Consider the following 10,832-nt stretch of genomic DNA (forward strand, 5'->3'; position numbering starts at 1 on the left):
GAAGTATTGTACCTAGCATCTCTCCACGTCTGACGAGAAACATTAGGCTTCGTAATGTATTGGCAAAAAGGGTACCTTCTATCCCAGAACTAATTGTTTGTATTCCCTTCACTGAATAAATGAACCTATCTATATTTACCACCATATATAGTGTTTATCTGCGTATCTAAATGTCGGCTGAATTTTATTATTAGTTTTTTTTTTCTCAGAGGATACGTGTTTAAATTTCTAAAAGCTGTTTTCTAATATTAGCCGATTCATTTGAGATTGTACTTTTACATCTTACTCAAAAATTGTACTACATTAGTCAAGGAAATTACTATGTCGGCATGATTGCAACGAAGTGGTTTAAAATGTATTGCCTAATGATGCCATTCTTCGCAATTGAACACCAAACACTGAAATGTGTGTGCAATAGAGGGTGGTACGTATGGTACTTAGGCTGAGAACAAAAGCAAACATTCGATATGTCCACCCAATAAGACAGTGAGAGTCTTACGTAAAGGGAATAAACTCAATCTAACCTTATAACATTATAAACCTTTAACTGATATATTAACAAAATATTTCTCGTATTGTTTCACTCTGATTGGTTTAAATCTGCTGGGTATGAATTTATGGGGGAAATTAAACTCATGATAAACGATCACCCAAATTAATGTAGTTAAAATGCCATTTTCATCAAAAATTCGGTGTGTTCTTGCGGGTGTTCCAATAAAATCTCTATATTTTAAATAATTTAATATAAACGATGCGAACTAATGTGTTGTTTTTTGCTTTACTGTTACAGTCTGTATCTCTCGAGTTTTGTTGACTAATTGTTGAAATGTCTTTTTATCTCGTACCAATCATTCTTGCATTAAAGCTGTGCCAGAAATACACTGGTTTCAAGATAAATTACGCATAGTTGATGTTTATCTGCTGCTATCTAGTATAGAGTTCACGTTAGATCATATTAGCGTCATAAGAAACTTCCATGCCTGCTGGGTTCACCAACAAAAATATTGTATAACAAAACTCAGTTCCATTATTTTTGTGATGATCATAAAGGATTCGTATCATTTCGATTATTTGGACTTATGTCCTAATTTACAGTGGTATCCTCCAATGTGTTTTCGTTATATAATCTTCGATCTCTATCTATTTTGTCTTGAAAAAATGTGCATAAAATTTCGAATTCAAAACTCTATGCAATCGCTTAAGGTAGCTTCACTCTTTACGTTCAAACGAGAGTAGTTTAGTCGTAAGTAATAAGCACTTGTATTTTAGGGGTCGCTCGAAACTCTCATTCAACCAAAAGTGTTGCTAAGCACTGGATTTTACTTATTATTCATTTGCGACGCCACATTTCCTTGCAAACACATGTTAGTTTGAAATTTGACAAAAAGAGGATCGAGAATATAAGAAGCGACTGAAGCAACAGATATGGTGGGTGATCGTTATCTAATAGACCGACTAACTTTAGAAAGAAAACCAATAATTACACAGAAAAGAAAATGTCAGCATGTAAGACTACAAACAGACACTCAGACACAAATTTCCCTTATATATATATATATGTATATATATATTTATATATATATATACATATATATATATATATATAATAACTTATACATACTAAACAAAAAAAACGTGTAAATTATTTATCTTGGGCATTATTTTGCTACAAACCTTTTAAGTTAATTTACACATGTTAATATTGATACTCTAGTGTCGATAAAAAATATCTCCTTCTCTCGCTGCTCTCTCTCTATATATATATTTGTATGTCTTTCGCCATATATAATACGTGTAACGGAGAGTGTGTCTTATCTCATAAGTATAGAGGTTTGCGTTACTTACCTCAAAATTGAAACACTTGTAAAAATTAATGTGTCTAAAAGCATTTTTTGGTTAGAAGAAAAGCATACGAAAGCATTTTCACATTGGATAATAACGTTTCAAATAACTATAGAAACACCTTCACAAACGTACTGTACACACAATAATCCTTATCCCCGAGTAGCTTCCGGACCTTAATAAGTGATGACCACCTTGTAAAAAAATAATTGATACCATATAGGCTTGATATACTTGTCAGAAACGTAAAACATATAGAAAAATGTGGAAAATATATCAAAACCATTTAAACCAACATAATAATTGAACAAGCTTTTATATACAATCTGGCATACAAACACGCACAAAATAACACACACATGTAAAATATATACATAGATATATAATTAAAATGTCACATTTCTCTCTCTCCCTCTCTCTCTTTCTCTCTCCATCTATGTCGATCTCTCACTCTCTCTCTCTCTCTCTCTCTATACATATATATATATACACACACACACACACACACACATATATATATATATATATATATATATATATATATATATATGTATGTATTTAAAGAAAAAAATAATGTTACCTTGAATTCTTTAATGCATCCTCCGAATTATTGTCTTGCGGACGTTTTAGTTTTGGTCGGTTCTTGCACTATATATACTTGCCAAGTAAATCAAGGCTTAAATGTGTATCCGTTTTACCATATAATTATTTTTAATATATAGTTTGTGTGAGTTGTGTGGATTATGCGTTTGCGATTATTGTTCCACTTACATTATTTCTCAGCTAATAATAATAATAATAATAATAATAATAATTATTATTATTATTATTATTATTATTATTATTATTATTATTATTATTATGGCAGGGTTTGTCTTGTTGCAACATAACTCTGCACTTTGTTATCCCTTCAGTGTGTGTAAGGTTACACTCTATAAAAGTATATTTACCTCCCTAATTTAAACAGATACACGAGGCAGTGTTGTATATATATATATATATATATATATATATATATATATATAGAGAGAGAGAGAGAGAGAGAGAGAGGGAGAGAGAGAGAAAGCGAAAGAGAATTCTATAAACATACACACACCCATATATATATATATATATATATATATATATATATATATATATACATATATAAATGCAACTGCAGACACCACACACTTTGCCCAGTCCAAAATAAATGTCTAACAAAAAGCGTAGTTTATCAAGCAATAATATTTGCGAAAGAAAACTTGAATAACAAGAAATATTACGTAGGCATGACTTCCTTAGATTTCAAAACCCGATACTATGACCACAAATGTACATTCACAAATAAAAAAAAAACATCGCATAAAAACAACACTAGCGAATAAATACTGGGAACTCAAAGAAGCGGACATTCGCCGGTAGTTGAATGGAAAATAATAAGACAAGCTACCACGTTCAGACATTTAGACGTCCCATGTAAATTATGCCTCCATGAAAAATTTGCTATCCTGTACTTTAACGAACTCCAAAATCTATTAAACTGTAGACGAGAAATAGCAAACAACTGTGTTCACAAAATAAAACTTACTCTAGGATAGCGATACAAAATAGCTTTAAAACTAACAATTACAATAAAAAACAAACAAATAAATAAATTAAATAAACATGAATATACATAAACGATCACACATATATGTATATATATATATGTGCATGCATGTGTACACACACACATATATATATATGTATATATATATATATATATATATATATATATATATATATATATATAAGGAAAACGTCTACCTTAAATCACTAACCTAGTTCTAAAACATATCCTTTGTTCGATAAAATGCATGCATCTTGGCTGATACGAAGGGACGCGGTGGATACTAGAAAGCTGATTGGTTAACTAAAAATCCTCAACAACGACAGAATTCGCGCATAAGCCTAACGAATCCTATAGTGGATGAAACACAGAATATTCAGTGTAGCTTAATCGCCATATATATGTTATAATTTACTATATATATATATATATATATATATATATATATATATATATATATATATATATATATATATATATATATATATGAGAAAGTTCACCAACAATTAGGATGTATTCTTTCATATTATTTTAATATTCTGATTTTTGATATTTCATTCAAAAAGCAATCATATTATTGGTGGCATGTTTCTGAGCGGTGGAAATGTGTGTAAATGATTATAAAGGTCTTACTCTTCGCGGGTGTGTTCTTCTGTGACAATCGTCATAGATGGCTTTTCAGCTGAAAAATGACGTCATCGCCATAGTACCTAGCAAGCAAGATAATGGAACACAGATTGTCGATAATGAGCAGACATTTTTTACAGAAACCGTTAGAAAACTTCAAAATTGGATGAAAAAATGTAAACATGATACTTTGTACTGAAACTCATCCAATATTAATGATAAAAATATTAATAATAAAAAACGAATTACGAGGAGAAAAGTTGTTAAAAAGTTTAAAAAGAAAAGGAATACGATTTGACTTGTATGTAACTGAAGTTTATTCAATAGACATAAATAAAAAATGAACAATAAATATTTTTAAATAAAAAATATTTTAACAATTAAAACTGAAAAACAAACAATAACTTAGTTTAACCGAAATACGATCAATAAATTAGTTTAACTGAAATACGAACAATAAATTAGTTTTACTGAAAAACGAACAATAAATAAGTTAAATTGAAAAACAAACAATTAGTTAAAAATTAAATTCAAACAAATGTTAGTATAAACAAAGTTGGTAAGGCAGAAATTATTCAAACATTGAATATTAAAACTTTTCAAAAATCTGTTGGAGAATTTTATTAACAGTTTGAATTTTTCTTTTTCTGTTATTTTTTTTACTAATATGACCATTCTTTTTGCGACAAAAATTGTTTATAAGGGAATTCGATGAACTCCATATCAGTATTTTTTCAATTTGCCGAATAGTGTGACCCTCATCACAAAAGTAAACATGAAATAATCGATTTTTATTAGCCAACATATTTAAATTTGTGTACAGGGCTAATTTTCTCTCATGAGTCGAATGTAAAAAATAATTGAATTTTGTAAGTTTGTTCATAACTATATAATTATAGAAGACAAAATTATTAGTTATATCCTATAGCAGAAACCATCTGTTAGTACCCTTAAAGTACCTGTTTAATTCAGCTACTTCTTCAGCAGTCTCTCTCCCGGATATTAATTTTTTTCAGCTATTGCATTAAAGTTTTTTTTTTTTTAAACTGCATGACAGGAATAACCTGCAAAGTATAACATAACAGGAAGTACTTTCTTGCATTGATTAACATCATCTTCTGTTACATCTATGTTAAATTTATAAACATGTAACTCTTGCCCCATTGTCATTTCATCCCAGTTTGTTTCTTTTAAATTCTTCAAATCAATAGTTCGATTATTAATTGGTAATCTCATTTTTAAAACTAACAACATTCTGAGTTTTTTCCACATTCATACACCTGACGTATCTATATATTATACTGATCTCCACTAAGTTGTCGATACTGGTCAAACCTGACGTCAAGGTTATCTGAAACATTCCTGGTAATATATACACCATGTTCAGTACATTTATACACTATTTAGTCAATTCTAAAATTGTGTAAGTAGTATGGTACAAAGCAGTATATGTTTCTTTTGTTAAGTTACCAGTTCTTCCAGGAATGCTATTCCAAGTTTCTAACAAGTCACAGAACATATGTAGGAAACTATAATTATCACTATTTAATGTAAGTTGATTAGCATATTTATTACGAAGTCGGCAACCTTTGTATGGTGTTTTCACATTCAGTATTGTGCATTAAATATAAAATATTTGAATGTATTCTGTGATTTCAGCATAATTTTGCAAGTATTCCTGTTTACCTAAGGTTAGCAAACCTTGAATAGTATATTTGTTGAAAATTTGCAAAACCAAATTAACATTTTACCTTTCAAAAGTAGTCGGAGAAAGAGCTTTTGATGTCAACTTATAGAAATATTTCACAAGTGATTGAGATTCTAGGGTATAAACTTTATGTAAACTAGAAAATGGAGCGCTTTGGATATTATCTAATTCATGATTTCCATTATAACAAAACTTTGGGAACATGCATTTACGTTCATCTTTTTTGGAAAGCCAATTGTTTCTTATGCATTTTAATATATGCACTGAGTCGAATAAGAAGAAACAAGGGCTAGACGTTTTAACTGGATGGGGGTATACAATTGAGATCTTTGATAGACTACAAAAGAAAGACATAGCTTTTTTTATTTATTGCATTATTATCTGTTATAACAGATAATACCTTAACCCCTATATCTTCCAAGTGAATTATTACACGTTAAATTATGTCAAATAAGTTCTCAGCTAGAAGACATTCATTTGACATAACATGCACAAAATCCTTATATTGTGGGAATATACTGCTAAGCATAAAAGCAAATGCACTTGTTGTAGGTTTATTGCTGTTGTTATCTAAGCCAAAAATATTACCACATTTATAAAAAAGATAAGGTTTGAGATGTATTTCACCAACAAGTAAAGCTACTGTGATTTCATTCTGCATTAGTAACTTATACTTGCTTTTAATATACATGAGAAAATTGTTTTCGTGTTGTTCAATGAAAGGATTCATAGAAGTTGATGAGGTTAATCTTCGAATGGCTGAATAGCATGGTAAAATTACATTTTAGTGTTTCTTAGCAGTCTGCACCCTCTAGGGGAGCAGATATATAAGGAAGAAAATACCATCATTTCACTCGAATAAGTAACCTTATTAATTGCCATCATCTTAGTTTGTTCATATATGAAGTTAATGGCATTAAACTATTTAAATGATTCATCTTACACTAATAACAAAAATGATGAGATTAATTTTAATAAAGAACTTATATTAGAAGTTTTCATTTCCTTTTCTTCGATGCCCATTTTTTCATGTGTTTTATCAAAATCTGCAGAGTATTTTCCTCTGTTATATGTTTTGGAATTCTATACTCCCCGATAGCATTCATTTTCACACCACTACAGAATACTCTAACGGCAAAGTCCGATTCAATCACCATAGACATTTTTATTTTGGGGCATGGCGATCTCTTTATATGCCATATAATTATGGTATCGTCTTGTTTAATAGAAGTCCAATAATTTTTATCTGTAAACGTTATTTTTTTTGTTCTAAATCATCAATATTATGTAAAGTTTTATGTTCTGTAACTCTAACTTGTCAGCAACACTTTCACATAATGCACGCTTAAGAGTAGAATTTTTTAAACGCATTTTCTTTGCGTTAGGAGACTCTCTAAAAGTGGCTGATGACGATAAATAGGAGGGACAGTTTGGTAATATTCGAGGAATAACACCATCCTTAAGATAGGGATTTTTTCATTTAATATTTATTGTCTTTCCAATCCTTTCATCAAATACTGATACCTCTCGTTGTATGTCTTCAGGTCGAACATGAAGTTCACATACATAAAGACCCAATGTAAAAAAAATCGTACCATGTTTGACTTAATACAATAAAAAGAAGAAAATTACATGACAAAAAACGATAAAATAAAAGATAAGATAAATGTGCAGAATTAGTCCGCCCTCGAAAAAGGTTTTGGGGGGTGCTGAAAACGAAAATAATGTTTAAAATTACGGCAAACTAGTAGTTTCCAAAATAATTAGACATATTAGTTAAAGGGCGGGATAATTTAACCTAAAACGACCACCCACTTTATGGCCATTTTTTTTTTACATGGGCAACGATCAATTTTTTTAACATATATGTTCGCCTCAATCAAGGCAAAGTGCCTCTTTGATGTACGAATGAACACAACTAAACGTAAAATGAGCACCTACAGTTGACCCCCTCTCCCCGACAAAAATTATGTTTACATTTTTTGAAAGGATGTGCTCATTTTACGTTCAACTATGTTCATTGTACGTTGACTCTCAACCCTCAACATAATGGTGGCCATACTCATATTTCTTCGTTTTTACTTGTTAAATGGAAAGCACCCCCAAAAAAAGATGACCATGAAGTGGGTGCTCATTTTACGTTAAATTTTTAAAGAAAAGTGATCGCCATTTTTTTTAAAATAGAAATATTCTTTTTATTACAGGAATTTTGTAAACACCTTTTTTAAATAAAAAATAATATTTCTATTATTTTTTTAAACAATTTTAGTAGTTTATTTTGGAAGTATATTCTCCAAAGTTCTGGCACCTACAGGGCCACGACATTTACCACAAATAATCATTAATAAGCTTTTGGGATAAAAAACTGTCACAAACTTTTTTTAAAAAAGTTTAATCTATTTCACACTGATATAAATATTGCACAGTAAAATAGTTGAACTAAAAAGATATATGATTTTTTTTATTTAGAATTATTTAAACAGGGAATTCCGTTTTTACGATATTTGCGGTTAAAAAAACGGGAGATTATATTACACTTATAAAACAATAAAAACTTTCTTTTTTACCTCTAAAAAAACCTTTAGATCTAAATCACTTCTAAAAATAATGTGACTATAGAAGGATTTAAAAATTATATAAGCACTAGGTTCACTAAGAATTTAAAATACTAAATTAAACCAAGTTAGGTGGTTCTGTAATTCTATCTTGTATTATAATTATTCATTTATTTATCGTGGGTATTCCTCTTTATCTATTATAATTATAATTTAATTTTACATTATCTCTAGTCTCATTTTTTAAATCTTATAGAATACTTTGCATCACTCCTATTTTTATTTAGTCTGGATTAAGTTTAGATAACAGGAACTTATTTTTATGCAGACATCCTTGGATGATTTCTTTGCATGGGTTCAGCAATTTGTCGTTTTTCATTAAAATATGATAAGATTCTAGTATGCATAAGCCACACCTACCTGATCTTGATGGATAGTATTTTCTGGCTTTCCCTGTAATGGGCCATTTTAGTTCCTACTTTATGTTTTTACTTATGAGATCTCTAACCCTTTCCCCAAGGGCAGTATCGTTTTTAATTTTCATATTTTTATTCAGTTTGTTCTTTATTTGGTTATTAGTTTGGTTGGTTCCATCGATATTATTCACATCGCTTCTAATTATTTTAAATGATGCAACATGGTTACAATAACGCTGCTTAAACTTGCAACCAGTTGATCCAAGGTATGTTTCAGTACCATCGTCCGTAACCACATTGCATCTGTACACTATGTCCGATATTAGACATTCTCCATTTAACGGGCATGATGTTGGAATTCTACAGTTACAACTGCTTGCGTGATTATTTACAGTGTTCCCATTATTAGTTGTCTTCTCCATTTTTTCTATTTGGAATTAATTCGATCCTATTATGCTTCTTGTTTAGTTTGATGCTGTAGAGAACGATATCTTAACAGCGTTTTTGTTAATTATTCTGCCCAATTTACGTCCAGGTGGAAAGTTTTTGTCTAATATCTGATAGAATTATTTTGGTATATTGTTTTTGATATGTATGCAAAACGGAATATTGAACCAGATTTGTGATCGACGTCTATTCTTCTTTTTATCTTTTCTTAAGTTATTCTTAATATAAGTAGTTTGTCTTCAAGTATTGGTAGTTGTATTTTTATACATATATTTTATTTGGTTTCCTCTTTTAGTTGTTTTCTTCATAGCCGCATTATATGATACTATATTATTATTCCTTCTATTCTTTTGATACTTATATTCTATATCTTTAACATAATATATTTTTCTTTATATCCCGATCTACATAGGGCATTATTTTAGTATTCTTTATAACTGTTGAATTTATCTATATTATTCGATAATGTAGAAATTCTTTGGGATATATTATGGACTATTGCTTTCTTCATGGGTTTTGGGTGGTTTGAATTAGCACCAATGTAGAATAAGAATTGGTTCGGTTTATGGTATGGACCATAAGATTTATCATTCATGTTAAATGTAATGTCCAAAAAATTAACTATTTCATGATTAATGTCGATGGTAATTTTAAGGTTAATTTCCTTGAAGAATTGTTTAATTTCTTCTTGTTTTTTCAAGGATCCTATCACTGGCATTTATGTAGAAAAGTGCGTCATCCCGATATAGACCTCCTTTCAATTCAGGGATGTTGCTCCCAATCTCATTTAGAATATATAGCCATACTCTATGGGTTGCTTACGCTGAATCCGGTGACCCCATTGTCTGGTCAAATTTTACTGTCCTATTTTTTCTAGTCCATTATTTGTTGTCATATTTTACTATAGTTCTTTTGACTAGTTTGATTATATCAAGTTCAAGTTTCGTTATTGGAGTTGATTTTTTAATAAATTTGATAGACTTGTCGTAGAGGACCGGTGTTACTGAAATATAGTATGAGTCGATGTCAAAAGCAATAAATTTACCATTTCTTGATTTTGGCAACTTTTCAAACCAATCAATCACTTCAAAGGATGAAATCCATAATTCGTTCTTCACTTTAGGTTTTATAATTGGTATTATTTTATCTAGTATTTTTTTGCTTATATTACCTAGATCAGATATACATGGGGAAATCAGTCTTATCATTGAATTGTTATTGAAGTTTGGTTTATGATCCTTAAGGGTAAATCTTGGGCATAAAGGCGTGTATACTTCCATTCTATCCGCTATACCCATTTCTTCACATATTTTTATGGTTGACATGTTAATGCTATGTAGTTCAGTTTCATAAGCAATCCTATAATTTTCTTCAGTTCCGTTATTATTAATTTTTTGTATGTTTCTATATTCATTGAATAAATGTCCATGGTATTAACTGCTGGTACTGTTAAATTAACATCTTCTTTAATTTTTTGGAAAGTTTGGTTAAACATTTTGATTTTACTATTCATATATCTTTGTTTTTCTTCTGCTTTAGATTCTTAGCCATGTTCAACATATCCAATTCAAATTGTTCTAGTGCAGGTATTATTGGTGGGCATTTATTGGTTTTAATTTTAAATTCCTTAGCGCATGAACATTTTT

The sequence above is a fragment of the Euprymna scolopes genome, chromosome 27, assembly GCF_053919585.1.
Source record: "Euprymna scolopes isolate OS-2025 chromosome 27, ASM5391958v1, whole genome shotgun sequence".
In the NCBI taxonomy this organism is placed as follows: Eukaryota; Metazoa; Mollusca; class Cephalopoda; order Sepiida; family Sepiolidae; genus Euprymna; species Euprymna scolopes.